General features: G+C 38.6%; 1 protein-coding gene and 1 pseudogene across 5 annotated transcripts in view; both read right to left on the minus strand.

The window, feature by feature from the left end:
- Positions 1–18,434, minus strand: part of MCTP2 (multiple C2 and transmembrane domain containing 2) — a 235,533-nt gene that overhangs the window by 44,721 nt on the left and 172,378 nt on the right. The window lies entirely within an intron of this gene.
- Positions 1–18,434, minus strand: part of LOC125282955 (60S ribosomal protein L7-like) — a 33,353-nt pseudogene continuing 14,919 nt past the window's right edge.

Here is an 18,434-nt window from a genome sequence, read left to right on the forward strand (position 1 = left end):
TCCATTTTCATATGCTAGTAGCAAAAAACCCCCAGGATTATGACATCTAAAATTTTCCATTTATGGTAACATCAAAACCCATAAAATATGTAGGAATAAAATTCACAGGACATGAGCAAGATCTCTTCACTGGAAATTATAAAAACTTGCATTATAAAATATCTAAATCAGTGGACAGATATGCCACGAGTTCATGGGTTGGAAGACTCAATATTGTGAAGACGGCAGTTGTCTACACACTGATCTATAGATGCAAGCAATTCTTATTTTGTAGAAATTGACAAGCTGATTCTAAATATTATCTGGAAGTATAAGTGATAGGATCATTAAAGCAATTTGAACAAATAAAGCTTACACTGCCTAATTTCACAACTTTTAAATATATAGTAATAAAGACAGTGTGGTGCTGGCAAGAAGATAGGCATAGCGATCAATGAAACAGAAAATAGGCCCAGAAATAGATCCACATGCATGCAGTTAATTAAGAAAGTTGCCAAGGTAACTCCACGGGAGCAATAAGAGTCTTTTCAACAAGTGGACAGGACCAATTGGATGTATGTATAGGGGAAAAAAAATCACTAATCCTTACCAACTGCCACATATAAGAAATAACTCTAAATGGATTATAATATTTAAATATAAGTGTTCAACCTTTAAAATTTTTAAGAAAACGTATGTGGAAAAACCTTCGCCATCTTGGGTGACATTTCCTAAGATACAAAAAGTACAAAGAATAATGTAAATAAAAGAAAAAATGGAATTTATTGGCAGCAATCTTCATTTGCTCTTTGAAAGACACAGCTAAGAAATGGAAAAACAAGTCACAAAAAGGGGAACAATATTATCTATACATGTACTGAAAGACAACTTGTATCCAGGATTTATAAAGAATTCTCACAACTTAACAGGAAGATAATCCAAAAAAATGAGCAAAAGATTTGGCCAGGCCCTTCACACATTACAGAAATGAATGTGAATACCTAAAAGCACATAGAAAGATACACAACATGATTATCCATCAAGTAAGTGCAAGTGAAGACCCCTGGGAAATAGCAGTGCACGCATGATAGAAAAGCTACAGTTGAGCGGCGCCTGGGTGGCACAGCGGTTACGCGTCTGCCTTCGGCTCAGGGCGTGATCCCGGCGTTACGGGATCGAGCCCCACATCAGGCTCCTCCGCTAGGAGCCTGCTTCTTCCTCTCCCACTCCCCCTGCTTGTGTTCCCTCTCTCGCTGGCTGTCTCTATCTGTGTCGAATAAATAAATAAAATCTTAAAAAAAAAAAAAAAAAGAAAAGAAAAGCTACAGTTGAAAACACTGACAAGAGAGAAAGTATTGAGAAAATGTGGAACAGCTAGCTCTCTCAAACACTCCAGGTAGAAATACAAAATGATAAAACTGATTTGGAAAACCACCTGGAAATTTCTCATAAACTTTCTACTCCGAAATGTAGAAATTTAACATATAACATTTAATGTATGTCCCACAAAAACTTGTTCACAGATGTTCAGAGCATAGCAGCTTTATTCCAAATCACAGCAAAATTGGCAAGAGCCCAAATGTCCACCAACAAGTGAATGTAATATATCCATTCAATGGAACACTGCTCAGAATTGAAACACCTACAAAATGTCAGAATCAGTACATGAAGCTCTCTATTTCTCTGATACCAGGAAAGGTTCTTACTCTATCATGTGGGTTTCCTTCCTACATTCCATAACGCAGATGCAAAGGTGACCCAGTCTATATCTTCTACCAAAACATAACTTTAAGAAATCTCAAATCTTCCCCTACAAGTATTTCTTCACTTTTTGCCTCAAAATTTGTCAAAATTTTTATAAGGATAGATAAAAATATATATATATATGTCAAATCTCAGATGAGGAAAAGTGATTCACAAAGACACTTTGTGTTTTTCTAGGGAAAAGGCTAAAGATAGAAACATGTGAGAAAGAGTGCATGATTCCAAGGGAGCTGTGACTAATAAACTTAGCCACCACTGCCGCAGACGCTTGTACGAATCCTCTAGGTATTGTTTCATGAGGTATGACATGAGAAGCATGTTATCTTACCTCACAAGAAGTTTTAAAGCACAAATTGGGCTATGTTTTCCTCAGGTTCCATTATGAAGTGATTTGTAAATAATGAAGTAATCGACCAATCCAATGGCTGAATTATCTTCTACACAACCACGAGGATGTCTCACTTCCAAGTATTTAGCTTGGGATACCAAGTACGATGGCACTGCTATTTTCCCAAATACCCTGGGATAGCCTTGTTTAAAATTATATTAAGATTCTGTCCTGTCCCTTAAGAGTAGATTTAAGACTAGGAAATAGCCAGATTACGTGAAGCCAAGTCTCTGGATAACCTAAAAAGTCTACATTTGTTGAGACAAACCAAACAAACATAGAAAATATGATTACAGATTTGTGTTTGTCATTTGTGAACTACACATTGTCCATGAAAGTAATGTTAAAAGAAACTGAAAAATGGAATCAAGATCCTCATTTCAATATATATGTTTTGATTGGGTTGCTCATACAAAATGATGGATTTTTGTTTGTTCTCATAAATCATCAGACTCACCACTGAGATTAGGCTCAGGATAATATGACTACTGTTTACAGAATATCACCTTGACCCAGTATTGGTCAGATTAACTAGGTAATCTTAAATTGTTATTCTACTGTATAATAGAATGACAAAGGATGACTTAATATGGCATAAATACATTTAGCACATGATTTTTTAAAAAGTTCACTTTTGGTAGAAAATTACTGAAAAACTTTTACATCAAGTTTCAGTCATGAACATTCTACTTTCTAAGTTACTCATGCCTACAACTCAAACTAAACATTGAGGTTTTTGAAAAGAGGTCAAGATTCATTTCATAAATACAGTTAAGGCTTAACATCAGAGTAAAAATGAACAGATATCTTGGAAGGAAAACAGATGAAAATTAACCCAATGTTCACCTTCCTTGCTACGAGCCCAAAGCTTATTAGGCAACCGAGTCAAAACCATACTGTCAGGCAATATCCCCAGAAGCACAAAGGAAGGGCTAGTTGAGTTATTTTGGTTAAGGCACTACGGCTTCAAAGCTCAGTGACCTGGATTTAATATTCAAAGGGGTTAGAAGGTGTTTCACCTGCAAAATACTGCAGAGGGGACTAACTTTCGTTGAAAACCAACAGTGATCTTTGCCTTATGACCAAGAAGAAAAAAAAAATACACACACTTCTTTCCCAATATTGTGAAAAATGGTTTGTTACAATACAAATTAAAATTTTTAAAAAGAGTGTCTCTTGAAATAATCATACAGTCTTTATGAATAACCATCCTGTCATCACAGGGCATAATTTGAGAAGAGACGCTCATACACATGATTATTTTAGAGTAAAGGTATTAGGTAAGGTGAAACAAAGCTATGCTACTTCTATTCCAAAGAACTCCAAGGTTAAACAAATAGAGAGTAATAGAAGAATCTGTTTTTAATTTGACCAAGTACACATTCATTGTTCTAACAAATCAGTAAGCAGCTCCTTCTCAAGAAAATGTAACTTCCTTTATTGCTGTGAAAAGAGAAAAAAGCGTTGTACGTACTACTATAATAAAGCAAAACCACAGTATACACCAAAAAACACCTCCAGGTCTTCTAATGTCCATTCATCCGATTAAAAGTCTCTTTTGCTTCCTGGCCTACATTATGACACTTAGACATGATAGCTTAATATTTAAGACTTTCTTTAAACTGGCTTATACTTGACTATAATTCATAAGCCAATATCTTTCACAAATTCTTCATTCACAATCAAGAAACTATTTGCAGACCCCATACATGAAATGGTGTTCAGAATTTTGCCTTTGAACATACCTTTCACTCATTTAGAAAGCTACTCCTTGAGGATTTCATCACCTTGGACGTGTTTCCTTTTCAACCCATCCCAGAGCACTACATACTAACCCCATCTTACTGCCACTGCTTTACTTCATGTATAAATTCATTGTTCATTTTCCCTTCATTAAACATTTGTTGAACACTATGAACCATGCTGATTTATTCTTTTTATCTTTCTTTCTTTTTTTTCAATTTGAAATAGTCATTTATTAACTGACCAGATTACAAAAATAATCATGGTAGATACCTTAGTTCAAGCCTATTGATCTGGACTTCCCTGTTGCCAGCATCTTCAACTTCTACAAAAAGGGGTGCTCTTTTTCTTCATTCCCCCTCATGGAGAAGATAATTTGAAGGGCCATAAGAAGTTATTTGCTTCTTTGAAATATTTTCCAATGGTAGAGATCTCATGGATCAGAACCTCCATGCAAATAATGCCGTATTTACCAAAAGACTGAGCAACCAATGTGTTATCTACCAGGGCAATTCACTTTTTGTTGATTTTGCCACAACCATGCTTATAGATCAATTCATTCACTGATTTCAGGTTTGGGTACCCCCATGCCATATATGGTTCCACAATCCTGGAATCTTTGAGTTCACACCACTGATACCTCTGATCCTGATGACAAACGCCAGTTTGGGTTCTGCAGGTATGTAGAAGTTGCCAGCTTTTCTTGCCATCCTAGCTATTTGATCTCAGTTCTGTACATCTGCCGATATTCCTTGTGGTGATGCTTAGCTTTTTCATAGATAAACTTCCTCTTTGTCTTTCAAAGCATCTTTTGGGCAAACTTCTTACTCAGATGCGTGATCTTCAACTCTGTGAAATTGCTTTTTTTTTTTTTTTTTTCCGTTAAGGGTTGCTGGCACAGCAGGAACCTTCCTTTTCTTCTCTCTGTATCCTCCATGGTTCCAGCCAGAAAAGAGCTGAACCATGTTGATTTAGACACAACGCTAAACAAAACCAGCAAACCAATCACCACCCCTCACAACATCAGCAGTAACAAAACAGCCTTAATAGAGCCTACATTGTATTTGGGGATTAGGGATGAAATCGGTAAAATAAATAAGCAAACTATATATTATAAATCAGATGATAAAAACTGGCATGTGAAAATAAACCAAATGAGCAGGGATGAAAAGAAGGGAATATGAGGCAACAGATAAAGGGGTGCAATTATAAGTGGGGGCAACCAGGGAATGACTTGTGGAGAGAGCAACATGTGAGCCAAGTCCTTGGAGGAAGTGTGAAAATCCAGTTCAGTTGTTTCTGGTCAAAAGGATTAATAGATCTAAAGGTCCCAAAGTGGGAGCATGCCTGGTATGTGCAAGGAACAGCAAGCACCCCTGTGGCTGAAGCAGAGTGAGTAAGACACTTAGAAAGAGAACAGAAGTGAGAAGGGAACAGGAGTCAGTCTTGAGGAGCCTGGTCCATGACTGTAGGGTCTCTGAAGTTTATTCTAAGGGAGTGGCTGAGCTGTTGAAGGGCTGTGAGCAGAAGAAGGGCACTTATGTCAACCAATGTCATGATCTGAGTGAGGATAGGGAGGAGGAATTAGTGCTTGAGGACAGACATTATAACATAATCTAGAAGAGAGGAAAGGAGAACGGATTATAGAAATGTACTACATTTGTCAAGAGGCACTAAATGTGTTTTTCCATAGCTGTGCTTACCTATGGCTCTAATTGAATATAATGAAGGTAGAGAATGAAAGGAAATTATTTGAAAGGCAGACCATGGAATTTGAGCTGGATATTGGTGAGGAACAATATAAAGTGTGGTAAGGATGCAATTTAAACAAATCAGTGTACTGATTAACAGATTAGAAGCAGCTGAAGAGAAAATTAGTGAGATGCAAAATGATTTCAAAGAAATTATTCAGAATGTAGACAAGAGAGACAGAGATACAAATACGTGAGAGAAGTTAAGAGATAGGGATGATACAAAGGAGAAGATGTTCGGGGTGGGGAGAAAGAATTAATGATAGAATGGGAAAGAAGACATATACGGAGATAAAATGCCCGAGAATTTTGAAAAATTGTATAAAGATACCCATATAGGAAACAAAAAGAGAAAGAAAGGAAGAAAGAAAGAAGAAAAGAAAGGAAAAGAAAAGAAAGGAAAAGAAAGGACAAGACAAGATTCTTACATCCTAATGAAGGATCCTTACATCCCTTCATCCTAAATGAAGAATTTAGGCCTAAAAATGCCATAGTAGAACTGAAAAACACCGGGAACAAAAAAAAAAAAGAAACATTTAAAAGCAACTAAAGAGAGAAAAATAGCTCAATTGCAAAGAAAAAGCAATTTGAGTGACTTTGTATCTCAGTGGAACAAGGAAAGCAAAAAGACACTATAGCATATATTAAATTTCAGTCTTTCAGTTTAGAATAGTGTATCTAGCAAATTATCTTATGAGTAAAACAAAGACATTTTTGGAAATATATGAGCCAGCAGTGCTCATCACCAAAAGACCCTGGTGAAAGTGCACATAAGATTTATTTTAAAGAGAAGGAAAATTGTTCCTGGTCCAAAGGCTGAATGCAAGAATGTATGTACTCAAAAGCAATGATAAATGTGTACGCCAATCTAAATAAACATTCACTTACCCCAAAAAAGGCTAATTTTTGTATAATAAGACAATCCAGAACTAAAATAGGGAGCCAGTAAAACCCATAGATTGGGAGTGGTATGGCTTGATTTAAAGAATTCTAAGACACCCTCATGTTAAGCCTGTGTGTTAAGGAGAAACATAAACTTCAGCTTTTCAGCATGAAGTGGAAGATTTACCTCAATCTTCCTGCAAAAAAACAGAAATCACACAAAAACAAACAAAAACCCCAAAAACAACTGTGACGACTGGATAATATACCAAATAAACAAACTCTGGTTGAAGACCTCTGAGAGCAACAAAGGCACCCAGGGTCCACGGAGACAAGATCAAGAATGGAAGACAAGGGGGCGCCTGGGTGGCACAGCAGTTAAGCGTCTGCCTTCGGCTCAGGGCGTGATCCTGGCGTTATGGGATCGAGCCCCACGTCAGGCTCCTCCACTAGGAGCCTGCTTCTTCCTCTCCCACTCCCCCTGCTTGTGTTCCCTCTCTTGCTGGCTGTCTCTCTCTCTGTCAAATAAATAAAATAAAATCTTAAAAAAAAAAAAAAAAAGAATGGAAGACAAATGTAATGGCGTGAAGCTTGGCTTGCTACTGCTTTATCTCCTCCAGGGATTTCTTTGTTTCCTTTTGTTTTGTTTTTGCCAATTCACTATGTGGGATGACATAGTGCCCTGGCACAGAGTAATAGCTTAGAGCTTGCTTCTATTTTAATAATCTAGGGAGCTAAAAATTGGAGTACGTAGAAACTATGGCAGCTGATTCTTGAGAGACAAAATGAATAGGAGAGATTCAAGCCCAACATTCTCCATGCATTTCTCCTGAGAAATTTACCATTTTCTAAGGCACGCATGCTTATGGTGAAAGGTTGAGACCTGGCAGAAAGTAAGAACTAAAAGCTTTCAGCAATCTCACTGATTGTGAAGGAGTAGTAGGAAACAAGGTCTCTCAGAAACACGACGGACTTTTATTAAGACACCTGAAGGACTAGGCACTAAGCGGAGGGGTAACTAGAAATAGACCCATCCTCAAAATGCTTGAAATCCTATCTTGGATCATTTCAACCTTAATTGTATCATACAGACTTGTTAGACCCTTACCGCCTCCTCTATATTCTCTCTGGTGGAATACAACACAGTCCCTTATCCCCTATAACATTTTAATACATCTTATCCAGTAATTAATAAAAATAATTAGTCATGGTTAGGAAAAAAAGACCAAAAATCAAGAGAAAAACAGACAACCAGGACAAGCAGGTGATTTAGATGTTAGAGTCACTGGATATGAATATTAAAATAGTTTGATTATTACATACATGAAAATGGATAACAGCATGCAGAATCTCGGCAGAGAACTAGGATCTCCTAAACAGAATCTAATGGAAAGCTAGAAATAAAAAAATAATAAAAAATTTTTAAAAAAGGATATGTGAAAGGAAGAACTCACAAAATGAATTTAATAGCAGAATAGAAATGAGAAGATTCATGATTTGGTGTATTGGTAGAAAACGAATAACTATGCTAAAAAAAATACAGTACAAAAGCCACATGGCACACTGAGAAAAGTTTAATTTACACCTAAAAATTTGGAATCCAGGAGGAGAGAGGAAGGAGAGAATAGAGAAAAAGCTATAAATGTTATTGGATGAGAATTTCCCAAAATTTATAAAAGAAACGAAGTTACAGATTTAAAGAACCTCAAATACGATGAAGAGAAAGAAAACCACACGTAGGCACCTCAGAGCAAAACTGCACATAGCTGGTGACCAAAATAAGTTTGAAAGGCAGATACTGGGGTGGAGGGGGGAGCACGTCCTTCCAATGAACTACAATCAAACTGACAACTGACTCTTCCAGAAAAATGAGAAGAGCCAGAAGACAATTGGAAGGAATGTATGTATGAGAGGATTTATATGCTCCTAGAAAGTTTGGTAAGATGTACTCCTAAAGTTGCCTGGGCTTTGTATTTTGCTTTCTGGAAAGATATTAAACTACCGATTCAATTATTTAATGGTTTTAGGGTCCCTCAAGTTCTCATTCTTTTCCAGTCACTTTGATATGTTGTCCTACAAGTTTTATCTATTTCGTACTTTTTTTTAACATTTTAAGCATAAGATTTCATAGTATCCTCTTATGTTTAATCTCTGGTTTATCTAGGTTTTTTCTCGTTTTAATACCAGATACTGTTTTCTTGTGCCTTTACTCTGTACGTTGAAAACTTTCAGAAGATAATCGATTTTATTAGTTTCTTGAAGAGACAATTTTTAATTTTATACTCCCTTCTATTCTATACATGTATTCTACTTCATTGATTTTGCCCTTATTTTTATTTCTAATTCATTTGGCTTCATTTTGCTGTAATTTTTCAATGTCTTGATTTTGACAGTTAACTTGCTAATTTTGAGTGTGACTATTTTTCAATACTGGTTTTGTCTTGTTCTAATTTTGTGGAATACAGCATATCAATTCCAACTCTTATGTGGAAGGGCAAAAAGCCAAGAATAGCCAAGGCATTCCTGAAAATGAAAAACAAATTAGAACCACGCTAAAGCCAAATGATGTTTGTGTAACATTACCGGTACAGACAAGAGACCAATGGGCAAGCCCACCCACGTACGGAAACCTGATCTATGACTTTCTGAAAATTGCAGATCACTGGGAAAAAAGTAGAAGAGTCAAGAACTGGAACTACATTAACTGGATAGCCAGAATACAACAATGGAATCAAAAGTAGCTTTAAAAATGTAATGTAGGGGCGCCTGGGTGGCTCAGTTGGTTAAGCATCTGTCTTTGGCTCAGGTCATGATGATGGGGTCCTGGGATTGAGCCCCACATCAGGCTCTCTGCCCAGCAGGGAGCCTACTTCTCCCTCTCTCTCTCTGCCTGCTGCTCTGCCTACTTGTGTTCTCTGTCTATGTCAAATATATAAATAAAATCTTTAATGTAAAAAACCATAAAAAATTAAAGAATATCTTTATGACTTTGGGATAAGGAACAATCCTCAATGATACAAAATGCATAAACCACAGAAAAAATAACCGATAAATCTGACATGAAATACAAGAATTTTTTCATCACTAGTTAAGTTAATATAGAGTGAACAAATAAGCCACAAACGTGAAAAAGATACTTTTCTCACAAAGACTTTCTATCTGGATTATATAAGACACTTCTATAAATCAATAAAAAGGTAGGGGGTAAGGAAGAATTAAAAAAGAGCACAAAGGCCCCCAAACATATGACTCTTATTTGTAATGAGGAAAATGCAAATTAAAACTACACCAAGGTACCACTTCACACATCAGATGGATAAAATTTAAAAAGTCAGAGAATCCCAAGAGTTTTCCAACATGCAGAACAAGGATAAACTTTTATTTGATAACTGAAGTTCAGTCACTTGGGAAATGGTTGGCATTAGCTAAACACAATGTGCAGATGAGATAAACCTAGTATCTCCACTCCTGGGTATGAATCTGGGAGCAGTGGGTTTCAAACATTAGGGTACTTGGGAAGTACTAGGGAGCTGGTTTAAACAAGGTTGCTGGGCCTCGCCCCCTGCATTTCTGGTTCTGCAGGTTTGGGTGGGGCCCAGGAAATTACATTTCTACAAAGTTCCCAGGTGCTGCTGATGCTGCTGTCCAGGTACCACACATTACGAGCCATGACTCTCAACTGTTGCGTGTGCCCACCAGATGAAATGCATTCCAGTATCTTCAAGAACACTCTTCATGATAGCCAAAAACAAAAATGAAAAAAAAAAAACAAAAACACAACAACAAAAACCCTGGAATCAATCCAAATGTCTCTCTAAAGTAGAATGGATAAATATAATTTACTCAATGGGGCGTCTGGGTGGCTCAGTCCCTTAAGCATTCGACTCTTGGTTTCAGCTCAGGTCATGATCTCAGGGTCATGAGATCGAACCCTATGTTGGGCTCTGTGCTGGGCGTGGAGCCTGCTTGGGATTTTCTCTCTCTCTCCCTTGCTCTCTGCCTCTCCCCCAAATGCCCTCTCTCTCTCTCTCTCTCTCTCTCTCAAAATATAAATAAAAAAATAAGGGGCACCTGGGTGGCTCAGTTGGTTAAGTGTCTCCCTTCAACTCAGGTCATGATCCCAGGGTCCTGGGATCAAGCCCTGCATGGGGCTCCCTCTTCAGTGGAGAGTCTACTTCTCTCTCTCCCTTCACCTGCTGCTCTCCCTGCTTCTGCTCTCTCTCTTTCTAATAAATAAATAAAAATCTTTAAAAAAATAAAATAAAATCTTTAAAGATTCTCTCCCTCTTCCCCTCCCCCCAGCTTGCATGCTCTCTCTCTAAAAACAAAACAAAACAAAAAAACAGTAATAATTTACTCCTAAAGTTAAATGTCATACAGAATGAAGATGAACCCCGTGGATGAATGTCAAAAACAATACTGAGTGAGTTTGCAAGCCACAGAGTAAGACATTAACGTATTATGTGATGGCTTTGATAAAATCTTCAAAAAACAGACGAAATTCAATTACATTGTTCAGAGACAGATACAAAGGTGGCAAACCTACAATGGATAGTGAGTGAATGATACAACATTCAGTAACACCATTACTTCTGGGGGTGAGGGATGAAGAAGGATCCAATCATAAAGAGGATAAAGAGGCAAATAAAGGACTTCTAAGATAATGGGAATTTTTAATTTTTAAGTTGGGTGATAGGCACATAGGTGTTTCTTACTGTTATTCTTTAAATCGTACACAGAGATGTATAGTTTTATAAACTCCCTTGTATATACAAATATATTTTATACTAATTTCTTTTTTACGGCAGGTAGCATACTACTAGAAACAAAAGGGTATGATTTTGCACTGACCTAGGAATGCTTTCAAAAGGCATGCAGTTGAGGGTTCCCAAGCAACCATTCCATTTGGTTACAACTGCTGTGGACAAAGAACTGATTTTAAAAAAGAGGAAGGCCAGGGTGGGGAATAAAGAAGAAAAAGAGAAAAGACAGCAACCAAAAAAACACTCTCTCTCTCATACACACACACAGTGGACCAAATATGGCCCCTATTATTTGCCAGTTTACAACCTCTGGCCCAGATTACTCTAATACACTTCTAACTCATATATTAATCATAATACTTTTCTCTACTTTCTAATTCTTCACATCAAAGCCAAAGTAATAACCCAAAGCTTAGTTCTTATTGTGGTGCACTCCTGCTCGAAGCCTTTTATATCTGCCCACTCTCTAGAGACAGAGTCTAAAACTCTTGGTATGCTTTTCAAGGGCATCGAATCAAAATAGGGCCTGAACTTATATTTATTATTCTTTCGGACTCTCTTCTACCATATTTTCTATATTCCAGGCACAAAAATTTACCATTCTTAAAAACTGCCTGTGGGAGCGCTTGGGTGGCTCAGTAGGTTGGGTGGCTGGCTTCAGCTCTAGTCATGATCCCAGGATCCTGGGATTGAGCCCCACGCTGGGCTCCCTGCTCATCGGGAGCCTGCTTCTGCCCCCCCCCCCCCTTTGTATGTGCAAATGTGTTCTCTCTCTCTTCCTCTCAAATAAATAAATTCTTTTTTTAAAAAAACTGCCTATGTTTTCCTTCTCAGTGCCTTAACCCAAGTGCCCCTAGGAATGTTCTTTTTATCTTTCTCACTGGTTGCCCTGGTTGGAACAAGCCATTATGTTACCCAGTGTTTCATAATGCCTTATAATTGGTTCTATAAATACCAAGTAAATGTATTTTGTCTGGCATCATGGTCATTTTGTTCAAGTTTTACTCTTGGAAATCCTGAAGCATATATAATTTATATCTGTATTTCTTATAAAACATAGGATGGTCTTGCATGTAATAGATACTCAAAGATTTATTAAATTGAAACAGGAGTCAAAATGAGCATTAAAAGTCTAACCGAATCCTTTGCATTTGAACAACCTGTCACCCAACACTGTGGTTGGGTGAAGTCACAACATTGGGTAGCTTGTAGTGGTCTGGAGGGCAGACCAGGAAGCCCTAAATCAGAATCCAAAGAATGGCTTTATACAAAGGCAAGGGGATAAAACCTGAGATACTCCAGATGCATGAATTACAAATAACCCCCAAGGGCAGCAACCCCCAGGTGAACATTTGTGTGTGGGTGAGCAGGAGAAAGTTCTGGCAAGTGGTTTATTTCCAGTCTACATCAATCCCCAGAAAGTCAAGGTGGGCAAATATACTGTAGGTTCCGAATCAATTAAAACAGCTGAACTGATTAACCAATTCAAACATCCATTCAACCAACATTCATGGAGTGTTTATTATGTATGGGGCACCAGCTTCTATTTTAAAAATGGAATAAGATACTTTCTGTCATCCAGCAGCTACCAGTATAAACTATCTCAAACTCACACATGCACACACGTGCATGCACGTGCGCACACACACACACACACACACACACACACACACACCTGGAATTTCTGATCACGTCTTACTTATATATGGTTGTAAATAGAAATACCAGAGTAACTCATTATATATGATCACACAGTAATCAAAAGGACATTTTAAATGAGAAAATAAATTTGTTAATAATTTTGTGGTTGAGTTTGACTATGGAGCCGAGTGCTCTTAACGACCACGCTGTACTTTTTCCTGTTGTGTTATTTTCAACAGTTCTGAGGTGATTACATTTTCTAACATTAAGAATTTATTTAGTGGTGCTTGGGACATACTCACTCTGATTGGCTCTAAATCATGGCTCTCTCTATCCTAGCAGTGTGCTCTTGGAAACATTACATAACCTTTTTCCGTCTGTAAAATGAGAATGGTAGGATCTGCCTCAAGCCCTGTTGAGAGGACTCAAGGCAATGATAGAAGGGAGGAGTCATCATCACTGCCATGCTTCTTAAAGCAGATGAATGACTGCACCCAAGTCAAAAGACAGTAATAGAAGCATGAAGAAAGCCACTTGGAAGATAAGGCTTGTTGGTCTCTACGTCACTAATTTCTGTGGAAAAGCACTCTGGCCATTCATTCGTTCAATGAGAAGACGTTTACTCAGTTATTCCTTTGTATTTTCCCAATGCTAGAGAGGGACAGTGCTTAGTTTAGACCTTCTCTTTAGTAAGAGAAAGAAAGCACAAGGAAAAGACATGACAGTGGTAAAAAAAAAATTTTTTTAAGGCTTCCCTTGCTTAGAGGTGGTAAGACAACCAATTGGGCTGGATCATAGAGATATGGGGCTGGAGATAAGGGTGGGTACAAAGTGGGGGCCAGTTAGTGGAAAGACCTGTATGAAATGGTAATAGGTTGAAGATGTGATTATAAGCTAAACACAAAAATAACAGGATCGGATATTTAATTAGATAATTTCGGTAGCAGAGTACCCTTAATTATGGGAATGGAGTAATGAAATGAGAAACAGAAAAACCTTTTAGGAAGGAACTGCAATAGCCCAGGAGAAAAGGCAAGATCACTTCTGTCTGGGATGCTAAGGGATGTTTTAAAAGAATATAGGCTTTGGGGGCACCTGGGTGGCTCAGTCAGGTTAAACGTTTGACTCTTGATTTCACCTCAGGTCATGATCCTGGGGTCATGGGATCAAGCCCTGCATTGGGCTCCATGCTCAGTGGGGAGTCTGCTTGAAGATTCTCTCTCATCCTCTCCCTCCACTCACATTATCTCTCTCTCTCAAATAAATATATCTTTTTTAAAAAAGAATATAGGCTTTTGTTGGTTTTTTAAACATGGTATGGATTCTGATGAACTGTGGGAAGCCACATGGGGAAACACTATGGATCTGATGCCTGGTTATACTTATTTACTCATCAGGAATTACTTCTGATTTCTGGACAACTCTTAGAGTCATTCCTGGTCTCCTCATCCCTTTGGGTTGGCCTATGAAATTAGCTTACCCATTCCTCTCCTTGTTGGGGTTTTTATATCTAAGATCTACCGTGTGGAGAGGCACATAGCTTCCTCCTAGATGTAAAGCCCTCCGCCATACATCAGCAGCCATGGAGGAAGCCAAATGAGCTAAGCAAATACCAGAAATCTTTCAAGTTGCTGCTAACATATGACTTTGGTATATTTGTAACTGCAGTTCTCCTGGCCACTCTCTGATGGAAATGTCCACAGTCCATAACCTCTCCCCTCCTTCCAAATGTATGCCTCACTAAATTACTTCCTATGCAAGGAGCCAATGCTTGCTTCATAAATCCTTATCCATCAGATAAGCAACATAAATGAAGGATTGCAATGAAGGGCCTAGTTGTGGTAGGCAGAATAATGGTACCCCAAAAAATGTCCATGTCCTAGTCCCCAGAACCTGTGAATACATTTCAGTGCAAGGGAAACTAAGGTTACAGATGGAATGCAGATTGCTAACCATCTAACCTTAACATAGGGCAATCATCATGGATTACCTGGCTAAGGCCAGTGTAACACAAGGTCAGTCCTTACCAGTGGAAGGTGGATGCAGAAGAAAAAAGCCAGGAAAAGATGTGAGGGCAAAGCAAGGCCAGAGAGATGCCATGTGATGACTCCACAATGTGCCCTTGCTGGATGTGAACCTGGAGGAAAGGACGATGAGGCAGGGAACATGGGCAGCCTCAGAAAGCCGGAAAAGGAAAGGACAAAGATGCTCCCCTAGGGCCACCAAAATAGAATGTATCTCATCCAGCATCTTGAGTTTAGGCCAGTGAGACCTGTGGTAGACTCCTGTCTTCCAGAACTGTAAGAGAATACATCTGCACTGTCTAAAGCCACCTAACATATATGGTAATTTGTCATACTAGCAACAGGAAACTAATAAAGTAGTATAATGTGAAAGGGGGAACATACCTAGGGAAATTGGAGAGAGCTGTCTAGACTGGCCAGAAAGTGAATTCCACACCTTTGGAAAGAACAAGGGTCTAGGAAGGAATTTGTTCCTCCTGATCTAATCTCCGCTTAGGAAGAGGTAAGGGGAATAGAGAAAACCATCATGGAAGACAGGCTTTGGCAAATGTCAACTCTGATCGGGCCCAGAACTGAAATGCCCTTCCCTGCCCTGACCCTCCCTTTTCTCCCCTGTCCTCTAATAAAAACTTCATATCTCAACCCGTACGTCCAAGTCATGCTCTGGTTGCTGTGTATATATAAGTTTATATATATGTATAAACTTATCTGAATCAAGACTCATTAACCATATATTTCCTTGAGCATTGAAATATGCCATTTCTAGTGTTCATCTGACATTGTCTTGGACTATTTCTACATGACATAAAATGGTCTGGTCAGTCCACTGGGGGGAAAACGTCAAACTGGGCATCTTGCCTTATCTCTTTTTTTTTTTCCTTTTAAGATTTTATTTATTTATTTAACAGAGAGAGAGACAGCCAGCTAGAGAGGGAACACAGGCAGGGGGAGTGGGAGAGGAAGAAGCAGGCTCCCAGCGGAGGAGCCTGATGTGGGGCTCGATCCCAGAACGCCGGGATAACACCCTGGGCCGAAGGCAGATGCTTAACCGCTGTGCCACCCAGGCGCCCCCACCTTATCTCTTAAAGACAAAACTCCACCAACTAGTTCTAGTTTTATGTGGGAACAACCCTAACTGGAAATTTGCCCCCCGTACTTCTGCAGAAGGACACCTGAATTACATGTTTCCGATTTTTATTATCCTCTGTGACTGCCAGAATAAACAATATGTATAATTTTCAAACTTCCAATTTCACGGTAACACTTTTCTGTGTAAAAGAACATATGGACATTTCCATGGATGTATGTAGCTAATTCCATTCTGGTTCTAGAAGTCCATACAAAAGTCCATATAATCCTAAAATTAACTATAAATTGGAGACTTTTAGACTATATTCTTCTAGACATGGAATTTTTGTTGACTTTTATTTTCCCTTTTTGAATGTATTATGGGACATTTTGTTTACAGATTTATTTATTTATTTGAGAGAGAGAGAGAAGGAGAGAGCACAAGCGCTGGGGGAGGGGGAGAGGGAGAGAGAAAGAATAATCTCCAGCAGACTCCACGCTGAGTGCGGAGCCAGACATAGCGTTCGATCCAATGACACTGAGATCACAACCTGAGGTGAAATCAAGAGCTAGATGCTTAACTCACTGAGTCACCCAGGTGCCCCTTACGGGACTTTTTAACAGAAAATAATGCTTCTAACCTGTATTTATACATCCCAAATACTAAATACATAATCCTTCCCCCCTTGAAATATGAAGCATTTATTAAAATCCCATCACTTTCATGTTTGTATCATGCTACTGGCCACTCTATACTTTACATTTGTTGATGATATTATATAAACAGAAAATGGTCAGACGATCGCCTGTGGCCCAATAAAAGTCCCTACACCACTCATAAAGGCAGAGCAACTAGTTTGCAAAGTAGAAAAGCACTGAACTAAATGAAAGAGAGCAACTAATGGGCTGCAACTATCAGCTTTTTCCTCCTGGAATGATCATAATTTCAGGTCTACAACCAAACAATAAATTTCTCATTACGCGTTTTTGCAGAAACTGGTAATTGAGCAGTTGAAAGGCTGATTTTGGTAAATATATCTTCCAAAGCCATCAGCATATTCTCTGCTCTGATTAAAGGAAAGGAGGACAAATCCTCACACTTTTATTTACTCCCCATAAAGCTGGGTATCTTGAAGGGGTCAAGGAAAAATCCCATTACATGTACCTATAAATATTATTTCAGACACGTAACCGTTGGCACAGGGTGCACCATTCATGGCAGAAGTCAGATGGGGCTTTAATTGTACTGTCAGTGGACAAAGCATTCTCGAAAAGTGTTCTCTGACTTTGGTCCCATGAACATCAGGCTACAATTGTGACAAAAAGCTTAAACTTCACACTTACGACTGACTCCATGTTCATAGAAAGATCAGATCAGAATGGATACAGGAAAAAATCGCTCTGGGTAATAAAGCAAGTGTATCTAATTAGCATTAGTGCAGTGATCAAGTAAAGCAGTTCACTGTATTAAGTTACTCTGCCTGTAGCTTTATTTCTGGCACTAAAAGAAGAAGGCTTGCAATCCGCTCACATTAAGCCTGCAATAGCTCTGTACATACTCCGTGTGCTGAAAACAGACTAAGGTGCTTCAATTTAGGAAGCCTCCAAGAGTGATTAGGGAGTGATGCTATTTAGAAGCAAAGTACAACCCTTTAGGAATCTGTTTGAGAATGCCTTAGATGGTCTCCTGCTACTCTGATAGCCTACCTATTCTCTTCATCAAAAGGAAGACCGCTTACAACCGAGCCACACATTCCTGCCACCAAACACAAGCATGAAGCCAGGTTTGGGTCCTCCTCTCCCTGAAACATGCTTTTAGGGGTCCTGAATTTCTCTCGGGAGGATCCTGAGAGCTTTGCTACGACACTGAGACATCACTATAAACCAGGAAGGAACGCAAAATAGGGTCTTTAAGTACGTACACACACACACACACTCTCTCTCTCTCTCTCTCTCTCTCTCTCTCTCACTCAATCTTTCGCTCCCCACAATAAAAGTTCAAATCAAAACCCAGCACTGACAAATTCAATTTTTGGCCTGTTATGTTCAAAATCTGTTGCATCATGTAAATAAATGTGCCCAAAGCAACCACCCCCACAACAAAAATCCCTGAAACAACAATGAACCTATTTAAAGATGCTGCTTGAATTTTAATGCCTTTCATTTCAAACCAAAAATAGGAAGTTTGATGACATGAACAGAAAATAAAGTCTTCCTCCAGCCTTTCTAGGATATGATCCGCTTAAGCACAGAATGAAAATATTTTAAAAGGCCCTTTAAAAACCAAGAGGCAGATGTTCAGGTAAAAGCAAAGCCAGGAGATTGTATATTTTAACAAAGCTATTATATGTGCAGCCCCAAGTTAGGAGTGGCATTGAGGCTAGGGCATGTCTAAACCATCACCACCTGTTTGCCTTGAAAAATCAATTAA

The sequence above is a fragment of the Ursus arctos genome, unplaced genomic scaffold (genome assembly GCF_023065955.2).
Source record: "Ursus arctos isolate Adak ecotype North America unplaced genomic scaffold, UrsArc2.0 scaffold_28, whole genome shotgun sequence".
Classification (NCBI taxonomy): Eukaryota; Metazoa; Chordata; class Mammalia; order Carnivora; family Ursidae; genus Ursus; species Ursus arctos.